Source organism: Vombatus ursinus, unplaced genomic scaffold (assembly GCF_900497805.2).
Source record: "Vombatus ursinus unplaced genomic scaffold, bare-nosed wombat genome assembly UNPS02014797.1, whole genome shotgun sequence".
Lineage (NCBI taxonomy): Eukaryota > Metazoa > Chordata > Mammalia > Diprotodontia > Vombatidae > Vombatus > Vombatus ursinus.
In genome coordinates this window covers 15643787-15663389 of record NW_020954575.1, presented here as the reverse complement: position 1 = coordinate 15663389, position 19603 = coordinate 15643787, and positions in this window count along the sequence as shown.

Sequence of the window (19603 nt, the reverse complement as noted above, 5' to 3'; positions counted from 1 at the left end):
ACTCTATTTCTTAGCCAGTACCAAGTAGTTTTGACGATTGCTGCTTTATAATACAATTTAATATTTGGTACAGCTAGGCCACCTTCCCAGGCATTTCTTTCCATTAGTTCCCTTGATATTCTGGACCTTTTGTTCTTCCAGATGAATTTTGTTATTTTTTTTCTAGTTCTATAAAATAATTTTTTGGCAGTTTGATTGCTATGGCACTGAAAAAGTAAATTAATTTAGGTAGAATAGTCATTTTTATTATATTAGCTTGGCCTACCCATAAGCAACTGATCTTTTTCCAATTATTTAGATTTGACTTTATTTGTGTGAAAAGTGTTTTGTAATTGTGCTCATATAGTTCCCAAGTTTGTTTTGGCAGGTAGACTCCCAAATATTTTATAATATCTACCCCTTCATTTTTTCTTACAGAACAATAGTATTCCATCACATAAACATACCATAACTTGTTCAGCCATTCCCCCAATTGATGGGCACCCTCTTAGTTTCCAATCCTTTGGCCTCACAAAAAAAAATTGCTATAAATATTTTTGTACGTGTGGACCCTTTCCCTCTTTCTTTGATCTCTTTAGGGTGTAGACTTAGTCCACTCATAGAATCTTAGAGTTACAGGTGTCCTGTCTAAACCCTCCCTGAGAAATAAGATATACGGGAAATGGGGTATAGAAATCTATCCTGCCCTACAGGAAAATTGAAGGGGAAGGGAATAAGAGAAGCAGGGAGAGATAGAAGGGAGGGCAGATTAGGGGTATTCAGAATGCATGCCATCTTGGGCTGGGGAGAGGGATGAGATGGGGAGAAAATTTGGAACTCAAAATCTTGTGGAAGTGAATGTTGAAAACTAAAAATTAATTAATTAATTAATTTAAAGTCTCCCTGACAGGTATAGAAGGGCAGCCTGATACAGCTGATGAGTACTAGACTTGGAGTCAGAAAGACCTGGGTTCAAGTCCTGTCTCAGATATTTACTAGTTGTTTGATACTGAGCATATGATATTCTCTGAGTCTCAAGTTCTTTATCTATACAATGAGAATAATAACAGCATCTACTTCACAGGGCTATTGTGAGGATCAAATGAGATGGTGTTGTAAAAAGCATAGCTAATCTTAAAGAGCTATAAAAGTTGAGCAGAATGGTTGCTAAACATTTGCTGAACCTTTCCAGTCATGGGGAACTTGTTACTTTGTGAGGCAGTTAATTTCATTTTTTGGACAGTTCTTATTAGAAAGTCCTTCTTTGTTGTTGTTGCTCAGAGGTTGTATTCTATGACTCACAGTCAATTCCCTTTTGTTTCTATATGGTAACACATTTGATCAACAGAGTTTGTTGTATCAAATGGGTATGGTGACTCATATGGCAGCGGATCAGCTACCAAGTCTGGGGGACATTGAACTTTTCTTGGGTTAGCTTTTTTAGGCCTCAGGGAACAGGGAAGCTATGTCATTGGCTCAAGCCTTAACCTCCTAAGTCAAACAAGACTAAAGCACAACTTTTTCGACTTTGAGGGGAAGAAAACAAATTAGTCTACCTTTCATAGAAGGAGTCCTAGTAGATATTGCTACTTGTGCTATCTTGACATTGTTGTTTGTCCTTTGTTCTCAAAGAGGACCACAGCATCAGGGAGGGGCTGCCATGACATGCAAGTGAGTTGGATTTAAGTAAGGGAGGGCTGTGCAAAGTCACCAGCCTCACTTTCTTCTGTAGAGCCATATGGGTCCAGTGGCCAGATTCACATCAGGACTGTTGGTGATGGCCCCAGATGCACTGGAAGACCTTGGCCTTTTAAAGCTAAGGTCTTTAGCAGGTGTCAGTTTGACTGAGGCAATGCCCATTCAGTGATTCACGCTAGGTAAAAAAAGTGAGGCAAAGAACGGCCTCTTTAACCTAGTGCAAAAAAAAAAAAGTCAAACTGGGAAGGGAACTCCCTCAGAGTTTCTGGCCGAAACAGAAACAGTTCCTATTTACATTCACTCTTGACATAGACACACATAGCTCATTGGTCCACTGTTCCAGCACACTGGGACCACATACCATGTATTTAGGCCAGTAGTTTTTGTTCTCAGGACTCTTTTTACACTCTTAAAAATATTAACCCTCTCCAAAGAGCTTTTGTTTATATAGGCTTTATCTATCAATACTTAACCATATTCAAAATAAAAATGTCATGATTATTATGAAAATAGTTTTGGCCTTGTGGACCCCCTGAAAAGATCTGGAGAACCCTGATAGGGACCCCAGACCAAACTCTGAGAACAACTATTCTAGACCATTCACTATCTTGGTTTCCTCTTCAGTAAAGAAACCTCCTATTTCCCTGAAAAAAACATAGAGGCTGTTTGTTGTGGTCTCTTTGTTCTTCCCTACTCCATACCTCAAATCCCCTCTTCACCAATTCCCATTCTCTCCTTCTTTGCTCCAAATGCTCCTGAGGAGATAGACATTCTCCTTGCCAAGGCTAATCCCTTCACTCATACTTTATATTATATACCCTCTAGTCTCCTCCAGAAGCTTGGCCCCTCAATTATTTCCTGTATCTCTCATTCTCAGTCTCTTGTTATCTGCTGGTTTCTTCCCTGCTGACTGAAAATGCACCAGAACTCTCCCATCCTTAACAAACTTTTACTTGACTCCATTAATCCCTCAAGCCATAGTCCCAGATCTCTTATTTTTGCAACCAAACCTACAAAGGGTTGTCTACACTTATTGCCCCATTTTCTTATCTCTCATTCACTCTTCAATTCCTCAAAATCTGACCTTTGACCCTACCACTCAATTGAACCGGTTCTTTCCAAGATTACCAGTGATCAGTGGTGTGCACAAAAACACCCTTTTAAGTTTAATCTGCATTGTTAATATTTTCTCTATCACTTTTTTAAGTTGACAATCAACAAAATAATCAATCAAAGCTTGTTTGCTGATTTCCAAGGTGTAAATTCTCACATTGAAAATTTAACACCCTGACTAGCTGCTAGTTCAAACTGACTCTAGGAGACTCCTACGGTTGGTCTCTTAACTATTCACTCCACTCGGGGCCATCTCCAGTCCTCCTGATCTGTATCTTGCCACTGGACCCAGACGGCTCTGGAGGAGAAAGTGAGGCTGGAGACTTTGTACAGCCCTCCTCACTTCAATCTAATTCACTTGCAAGTCAAGGTATCATCTTCCTGATGTCATGCTCCTCTTTGAGAATGGAGGACAAAAAACAACAATTCACTCCACTGGTCTCTTCTCAGTCTTTATTCTACTTGATTTCTCTTCAAGTTTTAATATTCTGGACCATTCTCTCCTTTTGAATACTCTCTTGGTTTCCATGACTTTGTTCTCTCTAGGCTCGCTTCTTGCTGTACCTATCTGTCCTTTGCTTTCCTGACTCTTCTGCTAGATTTTTTTTAAATCCAATCCTATTTTCATTCACTTTGCATGGCGGTCCTTGAGGTTGTGTCCTCGGTACTTGCTTTTGCTCTCTCTTGTAATCTCTCCCTTTGTCTTGTCACCATCTCTATACCAATGACTCCTAAATCCAGCCCTAATCTTTCTCCTGAACATCAGTCCTGCATGCCCAACTGCTTGATGGACACCCTACCTGAATGTTCTGCAGGCATTTCCAATTCAACATGAACTCATTTTATTTTTCCAAAAATAATCCCTCCTTCAAATTTCCTTATTTTTTTTTGAGGGCATCACCCTCTTTCTAAGTACCTATGTTCACTATTTTGTTGTCATCCTTGACTCCTTTCTCTCCCTTATTCCCAGATACAATCAATTGTTAAGTCTCACTAGGCCATGGTTGGGAGGGAGAACAAAGGTGTGAAACTGGCCTGGGGAAGAGCTCATCATTACCCCAAGAGTGGGTAAAGGGGTGGAGAAAGGATCACAGAAAAGTCTACAGAAAAGCAGAATGTCATTTAATTAGACAGCAAAGTGATATATAGTTTTTCTATTGTGTCAGAGGCAGTTCTTGAACCCAAGTGTTCTTTACTCCGAGGAGGGTCCTCAATCCACCACTCCATATTACCCTTCATTGCAGGCTGTATTTCTGGTAATATAGTCTAAGATTGTCTTAGTTGTACACGAAGGCACCAGCCACTTGGTTTTGCTAGAGAGTATTCAGTGCACCTCCAGTAAAACCAAGTATTCAGTGCACCTAGGGCAGCTAGATGGTGCAGTGGATAGAGCAATGGCCTTGGCATCAGGAAGACTTATCTTCCTGAGTTCAAATCTGGCCTCAGACACTTATTAGCTGTGTGACCCTGGGCAAATCACTTAACCTTGTTTGCCTCAGTTTCCCCATCTATAAAATGAGTTGGAGAAGGAGATAGCAAAGCACTCCACTATCTTTGTCAAGAAAACCCCAAATGGGGTCATGAAGAGGTGGACATGTCAATTCAGGGTACCTGAGTGAGGGGTTGGGGCCCCCCAAAGGTTGTAGTATCTGTATGGCCCATTATCCTATAGACTCAGCCTGCTTTGAGGGCAGGAGTTGGCCACATTTAATTGCCATCTCAGGGGTACAGAAATTAAATCCTATTCCAAATATTTCGAAAAGGACAACTTATGGTCGTAGAGGCCCCATTCCCAATATATGGAGAACATTCTCCTGTTTGTTAATTATCCTCATTCATTAGACTACAATGATTTACTTTTCAGGGGTGACAATGGTTTATTAAAGTGCAGTAAAGTAAAATGGCAAAGGAATTGTCTTATGGAATCTTTTGTGGAATAATCTGTTTCAAGCCTCCTCCCCCATGTACATACAGGTTATGGGTAAAATTCAGTAAAGGGGAGTGGGTATTTGGAATGTGTCAAGATGAGCTCTGCAAACAATGGAGGCATAAGAGGGAAGTACATGGGTTAAAATTGGTCTTCTGACCCCATATCACTATCCCACTCAAATCTACAGTGGCTCACTATTTGTTAAGATTCATGGCAGCTACTGTCCAGTCGTACTCTGTCCTTGCCTTTGTTTGTCAACCTGTCTTGCTGCTAGCGTATGCCTCCTCAGTACAGCTCTCCAGGATCTAGTTTGGGTTCTTCCTATTTCCCTTCATGCACTCACCTTTGTAGTGAAGCTAGCCTGCTAATTGTTCTCTGTACATGAAATTCTATCTCCCACCTCTACATCTTTGCACCATGTCTGGAATGTGCTTCTTCCTCACTTTTGCCTCTTAGAAACTCTATCTTCCTTCAAAGCATAGCTCATGTGCCCCTGTCTACAAAAGGCCTTTCCTGATTCCCCTATTCCCTTCTCAGTACTCTGTCCATCATGAAATTGCTTTGTATAAGTTTGTGTTTACTTATCTAATAATAATTATAGCTTGCATTTATGTAGTACTACTATGTGCTGGCCACTTTATAAATATTATCTCATTTGTTCCTCACAACAGCCCTGGAGGTAGGTGCTATTATTAGCTCTATTTTCCAGCTGAGGAAATTGAGGCAAACAGTATTTAAGTGACTCATCCCTCATACAGCTATCTTTCTGCTTGTTATAGGTCTCCTTCCCCTCCTTAAAATGTAAGTTCATTGAAGGTGTGGATTGTTTCTTTTTTCTTTTTCTTTTGTTCATGTATCCAGAGCAACTAGCAGAGCCTTGGGATATAGTAGATGCTTAACAAATCCTTGTTTAATTGGTCATCTTCCTCTGGGCATGTTATAGTTTATGAATATCCGCCTTAAAATTTGGCCTCTAGAACTGACCAATGCAGAGTACAGTGGGACGATTTTCTCTCATTATGGATGCTTTTTCTGTGTTGTTTTATTTTTGACCCATATGGAAACTCCCTCCAATGAGGCAGCAACAACTCATCTGTAACTTATTGGTTTTTTTTTTTTTTTTTGGCTAGGCAATGGGGTTAAGTGACTTGCCCAGGGTCACACAGCTAATAAGTGTTATGTGTGTGAGGCTAGATTTGAACTCAGGTCCTCCTGAATCCACGGCCGGTGCTCTATTCACTGGGCCACCTAGCTGCCCCTGTAACTTATTGTTTAGAGAGTTACCTGGGGCACTGAAAAGTTAAGTCACTTATCCATGGCCGCATAGTTAGTATGTGTCAGAGGCAAAACTTGAACCCAAGATTTCCTGACTTCAAGGCTGGCCCTCCATTCATGACTCTTCTTTCATTGGATGTTATAGCATTGCCTTAGACAAACTGAGACCTGGGAAAGACTTTAGCTTAAAAAGGCCAAGGCCACCCACTGTATCCAGAGCCATGGCCAGTCCTCTTGACCTATGTCTTGCCGCTGGACTCCAATGACTCTGAAGGACAGAGTGAGGCTGATAACTTTGCACAGTACTGCCTCACTTAGATCCAATTCATTTGCAAGTCAAGACATGACCCTCCTGATGTCATTGGTCCTCTTTGAGAATGAAAGACAAACAACAACTTCTGTTACTATGTTCTAAGATTGCATTAGCTGTACTCTTAGTATTTAGTATAAAAGTATTAAGTGCCTTTAGAGCCAGAATTTGTATATGAGATTGGGTAGATTTAGTTGGCAGTCTCTGCTGTGTGGTGTCCCTCCATCCTCCTAAGCATTTATTAAGTACCTACTTCATGCCAGGCATTGTGTTAAGTGCTGGGGTTACAAAAAGTAGCAAATGACAGCCATTGCCCTCAAGGAGTTTACAAGCTAATGGGAGAGACAACATGCAAATATATCTATACAAAACATGCATAAACAAGATAAATGGGAAATAATTAGCTGAGGGAAGTCACTAGAATTAAAAGGGATTAGGAAGACTTCCTGTAGAAGGTGGGGTTTTAGTTGGGACCTAAAGGAATCCAGGGAGGAGAGTATTCTAAGCACAAAGGGCTAAGAGATGGAGTGTCTTTTTCATGGAATAGCCAGTGTCACTGGATTGAAGAGTGTGTGTTGAGGAGTAAGGTGTAAGACAACTGGAAAGGTAGGAAGGGGCTAGATTATGAAGGGCTTTTAATGCAACAGAACATATTATATTTGATCCTGGAGACAATAGGGAGCCACTGACTGGAGTTTATTGAGTAGGGGCATGGCATGATCAGATGTATGTTTTAAGAAAATCACTTTAGTGGCTGAATGGAGGATGGATTGGAGTGGGGAGAGACTTGTGGCAGGCAGGTCCACCAGCAGGGTATTGCAATAATCAAGGTTTGAAGTGATGAGCACCTGCACTAGAGTTGTAGTGATATCAGAGGAGAGAAGAGGGCATACTTGAGATAGGTTGCAAAGGTGAAATGGACAGGCCTTGGCAACAGCTTGGGTATGGGAGGTGAGAGATAATGAGGAATCCAGGATGATTGCTAGGTTGTGAGCCTGAAGGATGGGAGGATGGTGTTGTCTCTTCTGCAATAAATAGGGAAGGTAGGAGAGGGAAGGAATTAGGGGAGAAAGATAATGAGTTCTGTTTTGGGCATATTGAGTTTAAGATGTCTATTGAACATTCAGTTCTCTGAAAAGCAACTGAAGATGCAAAACTGGAGGTCAGGAGAGATATTGGGACAGGAAAGTAGATCTGGGAATCTTCAGCATAGAGATGGTAATTAAATTCATGGGAGCTGATGAGATCACCAAGTGAAGTAGAGGGCCCAGGACAGAAGAATCTTTTTAAAATTTTTTTAATTTTTAATTTTTTAATTTTTTTTACCAGGACAGAAGAATCTTGAGGGACATCTATGGTTAGAGGGCAAGATCTGGAGGAGGATCTAGCAAAGGAGACAGAGAAGGAGCAGTCAGATTGGTAGGAGGAAAATCAGGAGAAAGTAGTGTCCCAAAAACCCAGAGAGAAGAGACTTGAAGGAGGAGAGAGTGATCAACAGTGTCAAAGGCTGCAGAGAGGACAAGGAGAATGAGGATTGAGAAAAAGCCGTTGGGTTTTCTTCTTCCATCAAACTGTTCTGTAGCCACTAAGTTAAAATGCAGCTAGCTTAGATTTCACCTCAGCAAGAGACAGGGACCATTAGAGTTAGAAATATGACAGTTGTCACATAGGGAGGAAAAACCAAGAGCAAGGAAGATGTCTTTAGACCAGCAGAGTTTTCCAAAGTTGGGTACTGCTTGCAAAAGAATTTTTCAGGAACTCTGAGATGAGGTATGAATTTATAGCCAAGGTCAATATGTTGGAGATAGAATGGAAAAGTCTGAGCTGACAGCGTAAGTGAAGTCAACATGAAGTCAAGTCAACAAATATTTACTAAGTGTCTACTGTGTGCTGGAAACTGTGCTAAGTGGTGCAGATACAAAGAAAGGCAAAAAACAGTTCCTGCCCTCAGGGAGGTTACAATCTAATGGGAGAGAAAACATGCAAATAATTGGGTACAAACAAGATACAAACAGGATGAATTGGAGATAATCTCAGAGGAAAAGCATTAGTATTAAGAGGATGATCAGAAAAGACTTCTTTAGGAAAGGTGGGATTTTAGCTGAGACTTAAAGGATGCCAGGAGATAGAAACTAGTGGGGAGAGAATTCCAGGCATGGAGGACAGCTAGGAGGAACCAGAAAAAAGCATACCAACCTTCAACCTTAGGACCACCATTGCTCCTGTAACATCCTCTAGTCTAATGGATCTTCCTAAAATGCCAGGTCCCAAGATGGAGTATTTTGTGTGAGGAACAGCGAGGAGGTCAGTTTAGAAAGGGCTTTAAAGCTAAATAGACTGATCAACACAATGATCCAAGACAGTTCCAAAAGGATCATGATGAAAAATGCTATCCACCTCCAGAGGGAGAACCCATGAGCTCTGAGTGTAGATGAAAGCATATTTTTTCATTTTCTTTACTTTTCTTTACTTTGTTTTGCTACATTGTTAATAGGGAAATATGTTTTGTGTGATGTCATATGTATAATTGATATAATATTCAGTAGTTTTCAGTTGTGTCCAACTCCTCATGACTCCATTTGGGATTTTCCTGGCAAAGATACTGGAGTGGTTTGCCTATTATCACAATTTAGTAAGAGACTAAGGCTGGATTTGAACTTGAGTCTTTCTGACTCAAGGTTCAACGTTCTATCTATTGCCCCACTTAACTTTCTTGAAAAAAACAAAGTAGAACATTTCCATATATGAAGTAGTAGAGAAAATATATGTGAAATTGTAAATGTTTATTACATATAGCTTACTTTTTTCTTAAGTATATAATAAAATCAACTTTCTTTTTAAAAATCAATTTTGTTACTCTGTTTTTACATGACCTTTATTTCCCTCTTCCCATCTCTTTTTCCCTCCTAGAAAGCCATCTATAAAACAAAGAAAAAGAGGAAGAAGAGAGGGAAAAAAATTTGTCAAGACTGATCATTACATGAAAAAAAAGACAATATATACAATGTTCCAGACCTGTGGACCTCTCCCTCTGAAAAGGAGTAGAGGACGGTGTCTTCTCATCGCTCTTCTTTGGGCCCATACTTATTTTTGCAATTTTGTGAATTCTTATGTGGTTGCTCTTCTTTCCATTTATGTTAGTATAGTCACTGTGTAGACTCTCTGCTTAGGGCCTGCTTGCTTCACTCTGCATCTGTTCATATAAGTCTTTCCAGGTTTCTCTATGTTCATTTCATTCGTTCTTTCTTACAGACTATTCTATTGCATTCATATGCCACAATATGTTCAGCCATTCCCCAATGGATGGGTATCTGCTTTGTTTTCAGTTCTTTGCTGCTACAAAAAGGACTGTTATAAATACCTCCTTTTGTATATGTGCCTAGTAGTGAAATCTCTGTGTCTAGAGGTAGGGACATTTTAGTCACTTAATTTGTATAATTCCAAATTGCTTTCTGAAATGGTCTCAGTGATTCACAGCTTTACTAACGATGAATTAGTCTACCTATGTTTCCTTATCCCTTTTCAACATGGTAATTTTCAAAGCTGTCCCGATTGTGTTCTTTTTGAACTTCCTTCTGTGCTCTTCTGTGTAAAACAAAAACAAAAACAAAAACAACCAAAAAACTTTAGTAACCCTTTTTCTTTATTTTCTTTCTTTTTAACATTACTGCTAGCTACCCTTCAGCCAACATCCCCTCCCCCAAAAGAAAGAAAAAAAATCAAGGAGGCATAGTCAAGCAAAACAAATTTATATTTTTATTTTAAAATTTAAAAGTCTACCATGTTCAAAAATATGTCCTATTCTCCACTTTGTTTCTTTCACCTTTCTGCCAGAAGATGGGTGGCATGTTACATATATAAGTCCTTTGGGAGTCATGGTCATTCATTGCATTAATTCTACTCTTTGTCCTAAAGAGTTTGGCACCTGGGACAGAGAATCTCCTATTGAAAATGAGGGGACACAAGTAGTCAAAGCCAACAAGACAAGCTACTCTATAAAGTGTCACTTGGACACTTACTAGCTATGTGATCCTGGGCAAATCACTTAACTTCTGTCTGTCTCAGTTTCCTCAACTGCAAAAGGTCATTTAACTTCTATCTGTCTCAGTTTCCTCAACTGTAAAATGGGGATAATAATAGCATTTACCTCTCAGCGTTGTTGTGAGGTTTAAATGAGCTAATATTTGTAAAGAACTTATCACAGTGTCTGGTACATAGCAGGCACTTAATAAATGCCTATTTCATTCCTTCCTTCCTTCCTTCCCTCCTTCCTTCCTTTTTTTTTTTTTGGCAAGGCAATCGGGTGAAGTGACTTGCTCAGGGTCACACAGCTCTTTTCCTTCCTTCCTTGCTACCTCCCTTCCTTCCTTCCTTCCTTTCTTCCTTCCTTCCTTCCCTCTAGAAAAAAAAGAACAGAAGTTTCCTTATTCTTTAACCCCCAGGGCTATTATTGATCCATAACTGGGGAGGAAACTTTTCTAAAAGAGCTATATTAAGTCTCTGGCTTTAGACTAAAGGAGCTTTGTAGAGGTTTCTTGAAGACTCCAGTTGGAGCCAGAAGCTGGAAGTGGAGGGAAGCTCTTTACCCAGTGGGCCCATGTCTAACAACAGTCATAGGAGAGGCTATATTTCCAGAGCCCAGAAGATAAGAGGTTATGCATCCAGTGGAGACCAGTGTCTCCAGGCTCTTTAAAGTTGTGCGATTGTATTAGCTGAATACATTAGTGCCCAGCTGCATTCCATACATGTTCCCTGGTTGCACTTACACTCCACATATGTTCTCCTCTGTGTGTCTGCCTGGCCATCCTTGTCTCCTTGTGTGCCCTGAACACATGTGTTCCCTATGTATGAGTCTCTCTGCACTTTATTTCTACATGCTGATTTTGACTTTTCCCACTAATGGTGTGTGCTTGTTTCTCAGTCTAATGGGGTATATTTTTTATCACGACTTTTCTTAAGCTATTTCATTAAATGCCTTTGCTTTGAACCAAGTGTGTTCTTGGGCCAACTATTGAAGGCAGAAGTTTGTGAGCTGTGGTTTAGAGTACATATAGATCCATAAAGTAACATAAACAGATATCTATCTTTGAGAGACCCTGTGAGGGGGATTTATCCCATGTACTGTATATTTTAAAATATGGATGTTACTAAAAGCAACTAGAGTTGACACAGTGGATAGAGTGCAGGGCCTAGAGTCAGGAAGACCTGAGTTCAAATACAGCCTCAGACACTTACTAGCTGTGTGACCCTGGACAAGTCACTTAACCCTGTTTGCCTCAGTTTCCTCATCTGTAAAATGAGCTGGAGAAGGAAATGGCAAACCTCTCCAGTATCTTTGCCAAGAAAACCCCAAAGGGGGTCACAGAGAGTCAGACACAATTGAACAACAACAACAACAACAAAAAAGCAGAAACTGAGGAAAATCACCTACTCAAATTCATGAAGACATGGGCCCAGGGGATGATGTGGAGGGGCTGAAGAGTTTGAGAGGGGAAAGAAACAAGAACTCAGGGAGGGACTGCAGGTCAGTTAAGGTTTTTGTCTTTTGGTCTTTCTACATTTTCTACTTTTCTCCTCTGGTTTGCAGGTCTCAGAGTAAGTGAAACAAAGTCAACTGATATCATTTCCTGTTCCTTTATGTTTTTAACTGTCCCTGCTCCGGGGAGGTGGGTGGTTGACTGGATTGTCCCTGGACGTAGAGGGGCGGGGTGGAGTGGAGAGGACTATGAATTTACCTTTGGCAAGCTCTGTGTTTTTGAAAAGATGCCCAGTAGCTTCTGGGAGAAATCTCCAGGGGTTTCTGTGAGCAGGACTGCATGTTTATGTGAGGGACCTGAAGGAAGCTGAGAAGAGAGAGAGGCATCTGGGAGGAGAGGGAGGTTCATGTGACCCTTCCCACCCTACTGCGGACAGGACGCCCTGAACAGGCGTGAGGCCAGAAGCTCAAGGGCCCCTTTCCCAAGCCTCCACCCCAGGATTGTTGATGGCTTGAGTTCTGCGGAGAGAAGGCCTATTTCATGCTAGCAGGAAGGAAATGATCAAAACAGACCATCTGGGGTCCAGGCGTTTATTGGTGTCTCCAGGGCACCTAGAAATGTAAATAGAAATTTTGGTGCCCAGGGAATTGACCACAAAACATAACTTGAGTAAGCAGTATGAAAGGTTACCTCCAATCAACTTTCTAAGACAAACTCAGTCTAGGGAAAGAGAGGCCTCAGACCTGGTTATATAAGGCCTTTTGCAAGAGGCTGCAGGATGCTGCTTTATTGAGGAGAGACACAAAACCTAAGACTTGATAAGATCAGTGCTGGGTTTCAGGATATAGGTTAGAACTGGGCTGGGGGACGACCTACATTCTGGAATGTAGCTGCTGGGAAGAGTTGAGACCAGATAGTGGGAGAAAGCACAAATACAACTACTTGGTAGCTTCCTGTTTTAACTCATCATTCTTGCTAATGGAATGAGAGGCTCAGGTGTTTTTGCCTGTTGTAGGAAGGCAAGTGTTGCCAGCACCCTTTAAATTCTGGGGCATCCTGGGGCAAAGCCTCAGGGACTCAATCCTCCTCACAATTCTCAAGATCTCCTTGTTTCAAGTCAATTCTCCTCATCCTTGGATGGAGGGACCTTCTGTTATAAACTGGGAAAATAGGAATCTCTGGAACTTGAAGCCTGTTACCTTCACTCCTACATTCCTCTCCCTGATTTACTCCTGACTCTATTAGATTTTTTTCTTCACCAAACACCATACCAGGTGCTCCTCTCCTCCTTCCTTTGTTGCCTGCTCCCATTAGAATGTAAGCTCTGGGAGGGCAGGGACTTTCTTTCTACTTGTATTTGTATTTGGGTTGCTTTCTCTCATTTAAATGTAAGTTCCTTGAGGACAGGAACTTTCTGTGGCTTATCTTTATACCTCCAGAGCTTAGCAAGGGTTTGCCACATAGTGAATATTTAATAAATGCCTCCCGTCTTCATCCATCATATAGCACATTGGAGTTCCAGGGAAGATCCTGACTACCGGTATCAGAAGATCTGTTTCAGGTTCAGTCTCTAACGAAGTTTTTGACCTTAGGCAAATAGCAGATTGGGAACCTTAGAGTTAGAGAATTTAGAATTAATTGGAAAGGACCTCAGGAGTTATCTGGTCCAATCCATACCTGGAAAGGTATCTCTACGGTTGACGTATTTGACAAGTGGGCACCCAACTTGTGCTTGAAAATCTCCAACGAGAGGCAAGCAAGCTACCACTTAGTTGAGGAAAACTTGCCTTCTGGCTGAGTACATGAAAACAAGACATTTTAGTAGGTAGCTCTAGATTCTGAGTATGATTTTCAAGTGACTGAAGGATTATTGCCAGGAAGAGGTATTCAACTTGTTCCCTTTGTCCCTTGTCCTGCTCCAGAGGGCAGAGCTGGGAGTCATGGGTGGACATTGCAGAGAGACCCATTGAGGCTTGCTGTCAGGAAGGACTTCCTGAAAATAAGGTGGTGGCTTGCTCCTCAGTGGAGGTCTTCAGGCAAGGCTAGATGGCCACTTGTCAAGCATGTCAACCACAGGGATTCCTTTTTAGGTATGGGTTGGTCCAGATGACTCCTGAAGTTCCTTTCAATTGACTCTAAATTGTATGACTCTGAGGTTTCCTGATCTGTTATTTTCCTGGTATCACAAACTATGTGTCAGAGCCTGAACTTGAACCCAACTCTTCTGACTTCAAGTCTAGGAATTTTTCTAAAACTAGACAATTTTTTTTCTGTGACAGTACTCAAATTAAAAAAAAACAAACAAACAACTCCATAGCATCAGGGTCAGTGAGGTGGCACGGTGGACAGAGCACCAGCCCTGAAGTCAGAAGGATCTGAGTTCAAATCCAGCCTTAGAAACTTACTAGCTGTGTGACCCTGAGCAAGTCACTAAACCCTGATTGCCTTAAAAAAAATAAAAAAGTAAAAACTCAATAGCACCTGATAGAGTAGGGTCATGGTCCAATGAAAGGGTGTGTGTGCAAACATTAGCAAAATAATAAAGGTTGTTGAAGGGGAGTCCAGTGGAGGGAGTTAATAGGCAGGAATAAGTCCTTGTACCCTAAATGTCTTGTGTCTGACCTTTTGGTCAGGTTGAGGGACAGATTGGGTAGTGCGTAGGGACCCACTTTAGCACCATCTAATACTTGAGGTCACTCCTATACTGCAGAAGACACTTCTTTCAACCAGGGAGGTGTTGGTAAACATTTAACAAGCTACTTCCTGAAAACCTTGATGAACTTTTAAGTTTAATTAGCATTATTAACATTTTCTCCATCATATTCTTAAGTCCAGACAACCAACAAAACAATCAATCCTTAATTTGCAGTGTTTGCTGATTTCTGAGGTAAATGCTTCCGCTGAAAATTTAACAACCAGCTTACCCTTAAGCCTATAAACCCTCCACCCTGAAGGGCAGGGTTGGAGGAAGGCACACAAAACAAGTTTCCCCTGAAACCTATGGAGAAATAGCCTAGCGTACTAGAAAGAATGCAATCTTTGGAATCAGAGGACTCATCTTTATACGTTGGACTTGGAGGCATCGAGACCCAAGTTCAAAATTTACTTCAGATGCAAGTTATTTAATCTCCCTCAGGCACAGGATAATAGTAACACCTATGTCCTAGAGCTATTGTGAGAATCAAATGAGATAGCATGTAAAGCATTCTGCAAGCGTTATTATTATCAAACAATGAAATTCGATGACATTCTATATAGCATTCCATATCCATACTCCTCCATATGAAGGGTGAAAAATGCATGCATTTTCTCATGTCTTCTTCAGGGTCAAGTTTGGTCATTATAATTATACAATGTTTGGTGACTTGGATGTCTGGATCCAGCCCAGATAAGGAGAAAGCTCACCTATCAGAGCCCAGGAGTTGGGATGGCTTGGCTTGGCTTTGTGTGACCAGGGTAACCTAGGGTGTTTGAGAATAAAAGATAAACAAATAGACTCAGGGGACAAGAGTTGGACCCCAGTGATTTTCTTCACTTGATGAGGGACTCTGTTATGGGTTGAGGGTCCATAGTGAGTAGAGCCCCCACTTGGGTAGATACATAGAGAGGAGAAATGGACATGCTATGAGTATGTGTGTATATGCATATGTATACACAATCTGTGGGTCCCTTCTGTGGGATATTTTTGTTTTTCAGGAACCCTTTTCCTTTCAAGGCCTCTTTTTTTTCCTCTTCTGTCCATTTTGCCCTGATACCACCTCCAACTTCAAAGAACTGTGACCTTGCTGCAAGGATCTCTCTCTGACTCCTGTACCTCTTAGTATGTGGCTTTTAGAGGTTGGAATGGAAAGATGGGATCACATCACCCTGCAGTCAGCCTGGTGATGAACTCATCCTTGGGGTGGTAGGGTCAGGGCCCCAGCAGGGTCATCAGGTCCATACCTGAATTGCTTTCAGTCAGGTAGCATCTGTCAGAGCTTATGTTTCACTGAGAGCTGTCTGCAAATTTTTGAAGGGTGGTGGGATGGAAGAGATTGGTTCTGATTTGCCCCGTAGCACAGAGCTTAGAGCAATGATTGAAAACTACAAAACAGCAAATTTAAAATTAATATTGGGACTAACCATTAGAGCTATTCAAAAGTGGAATGGGCCATCTCTAGAAATGGCAGGTTCACCCTTCATGGAGGTCTTCAAAGACCAAATGACCACTTGTTGGGTACATTATAGAGGAGATTGCTGAACTTGATGGACCCTGAGGTCCCAAGCAAATCTGAAATTCTGTGATTCTGTTAGAGTTCAGGATCACCTCACCATAAGGAGGATTCTGAGGAGGACTTTAGTGGAGAGGTACTACCACAGATCCTATTGCATATAATGGAAAGCTCAACAGAGCTTGGTGTCCAGTATCCCTTAGTATTTCCAAATAAGTCCTAGGGTACTTTGCAGAAGAAAGTGGGGGGGGGGCTATAGAGTAAGTTTTTTAAGAGATTTGTCTTTGGAGCTTCATTATTTGGGGATCCTTTGGAAATGAAGACTCCCCTCACTTACTGGCTTTTACTTATACATCTGTCCAATCAGTTAAGTAACTGGGGCAGCAGGATGAGGATTTTTGGACACCATTGTGGCTATATTGGTCCTTGAGGATTTGTACCACATTGCCAACAGAATTTCCACAAGAGCCCTAGTTCTGACCTCTCTCTTATTGTAGTTAGCTCTTATCGCTCTTATTATTGGGGTTAGGGGCAAAGAACCTTCTTTGCCCCCAGGATAAGGGGAGAGAAGGAAAATAAGGAACACAAAGATATTTTGAGAAGGGAAATTAAAACTTAATTGAATTAATTTGTTCTTAGGTTAAACTCAGTTCCTTGAGTGTGCTAAAGGCCCCTCAGATGAAAGAGAGAGAAAGAGAGAGAGAATAACTCTGTTGTCATCTTGAGAGAATGCGAATGAGAAAGAGAAGGAAATGGAGAGACAAGAAAAATTGGAGAAAGAGAATGAGAGAAAAAAATTGAGAGAGAAAAGATAAAGAGAGAAAAGAAAGGGAAGGGAGGTAGAGGAGAGAGAGAAATGGAATGAGAGAGAAAGGAGGGAGAGAGGAGAGGAGAGAGGAAGGAGAGAAAGAAATGTGGAGAGAGAAGAGAGAGAAAGGCGAAAGAGAGAGAGAGAGAGAGAGAGTTCCAGAGAAAACAAAGATGTTGATTTAAGATATAGCAAAGGGCTTGGGGGGGGGGGGGAAGCCTGGTGAAGGCTCCTGTTGTTTGGGGTCGGAGGCCACATGGAGCAGCCTGCTGCCTGGGGACCATGCTCAAGGTTCTTCAGTGATGGAAAAAACTTGCCTGACGCTTTTCCTCATTGGCCTCTTTAACTTGCTAACAGGAGCCAGCTGAGCGAATACAAACAGAGGCTCTCGCTGTAGCCCGGCACAAATCCCAGCTTCCTCTGAAATTTCCAAGCCTCTTTTTTCCTGTCGGATTCCAGACAGATGAAATTTTCCTGGCCCCGGACCATTCCTGGCAGCATCTCCCCTCTGAATCACCGTAAATCAGGGCCTGGGGTTGAGCTGCAGGATTTACTTGATTGACAGCTCTTGCTGGGGGATTCTGGGGGCTCTGTTTCCGGGGCTAAAATTAGCCATGGGGACATGCCAGCTTCTCCTGGTCCTCATGCTAGTGTGTGATTATGTATGTGTGTGTGTGCCAGCTGTTTTTCTTTTCTTTTCCTTTTTTAAAATTTAAAATTTAAATTTCTTTTCTTTAGAAAGGGTTGCATGTATACAGATTGGAGACCCAAGGGCTTACAAATAGACTTAGGTGACACTATTGTTCACTCAATCATTTCAGGAGTCAGTACATTCCTTAATCCTCAATCATATGACTGAGCCCCCCACTAATTATAGTACAAACACCGGATTTTGCTTCTTTCTATCCTTTGTAGCCATAACACATGAGGTCACACCGCTTGGGCAAACCTGAGATGATGGGAGGAGGAGATGGTGGAATGAGTATTTTCAGACTTTGGACATCCTGGACAATCTCTCAGTATCACTTTCCCTCTCTCTCTGTGTATGTGTGCTTGTTTGTCTTTTTGTCTCTCATTTCTTTCTTCAGTTTTTCCTTATCACATCTGTGTGGCAGGATGGTGTAGTGGTAAGAGCATTTAATTTTGAGTCAAGAGACCTGCATTTCAGTTCCAGCTCTCATATATAATATCTAGGTGACCTTGGGAAAGTCATTTAACTTCTTTGAATGTCAGTTTCCCGATCTGTAAAATAGAGGGTTGGACTAGATTATCTCTAAGGTCCTAAATATCTGAAACAAAATACTACTGAGAGGCTGAAGCAGAGAAGCTTTAAAAAGGGTGTGAAGAATTGGAATTTTAACTTTTTTTTCCTCTCAAGAGATTCAGGAATGCCCAAAGAGATTGTCACATCTTATTCACCTCCTTTATTGGAAGAGCCATAACTAACGTGGAGCGACTGGGGCTTTGTCCCAAGGCACTGACATCTAGCTGCTGGGGTACGCTTCCTTCTATGGCAGTCTGGAGATCCACATCTGTGTGTCTTGATTCTCATTCCCTCACCCAGCCTAGACTGCCCCTCCCAGGATTCTATTTCCTTGGTGCCATTCGCCTTGATCTCGCCTTCCCTGCCAACCCTTTTGTGAGTCAAAGGCAGACCCTCTGGATTTGAGCTATTTTCTTTTCTAGGACGACTACACTATTATTCAGACTCTCATGCATTGTTGGTCCCATTCCCATCCCTCCTTTTGGATTATCCTTTGTCCCTTCACTCACCAAAGAGAACCACTGCCACGTTACCCACTTCTCCCTCCCCCCACCTCATTTTTGCCCCAAGTGAAAAAATTCCCAGTAGGGTCTTTATTTATTGGATCCATATTTTTCAGAGTGAACACAAGAAAAATCCTTACCAAATTCTCAACTGCCTTGATACGGTGGGAAATATGAGACTTATCTTTGTCTGGAGCTGAATATGTCCATTTCACCCAGTTTTCTAACCTGGGAATTGGAGAAATGAATCAGGAACAACGGCCCTCAGTTTTTTGTTTGATAAGGAGACAGATGGCAGATCTTTGCTAGAGACAAGTGGTTCAGCAGGGACTGATTTCAGCTGGAAAATCAAGCCTCAGATGGGAATGAGGGAATTATTAAAGAATTAAATCCACAATAATCTTGTAAGACCCAGGAGACTCAGAAAGCAATACACACCAGAGTTACATTCTGGTCCACAAAAGTCATAGGGGCCTGGAATCTGCAGCTCAAGAATGCATGTGAGTTTTACGTGTACAACATAGTCAAGCCTTTGAAAAAAACAAAACAAAACCCAACTCATTTCAGCCCCTTAGACAGTACCTGTCACGATTTTAGTAACAATAAACAAGCTTCAGGAGTGGGGGAAATTTTGCTAGGAGTTCAATAAAAAGTTAATTAAAATGCACAAGTCAAGAAATTTCATCCTCGTCACATGAGACAGCTATGAGGGGTTGGTTTATTCCAACCCTCCTCTTCAATCCAGGAGAAGTGGCTCCTGGGACTCAGCAGAGTGCACTCTGCTTCAGAAAGCAGAGCTGTCTCCCTTGACAAGGACAGACTTTCATGACTTGTGCAATGAATTAAATTTTTATTTTTATTGAACTTCTAGACAAGAATAGTCCCTGCCTTCAAAGAGCTTATGTTTATTTTTTTAATAAGCTCAGATTCATTTGTTTTACATTGTCTAAACATTCCTCTGAGCGTGCTCCTCCCCACCCCAAGAGAGAAGATAACATGTAAGTTACTAGGGAAACCCTGGCCCCTTTACTTCCA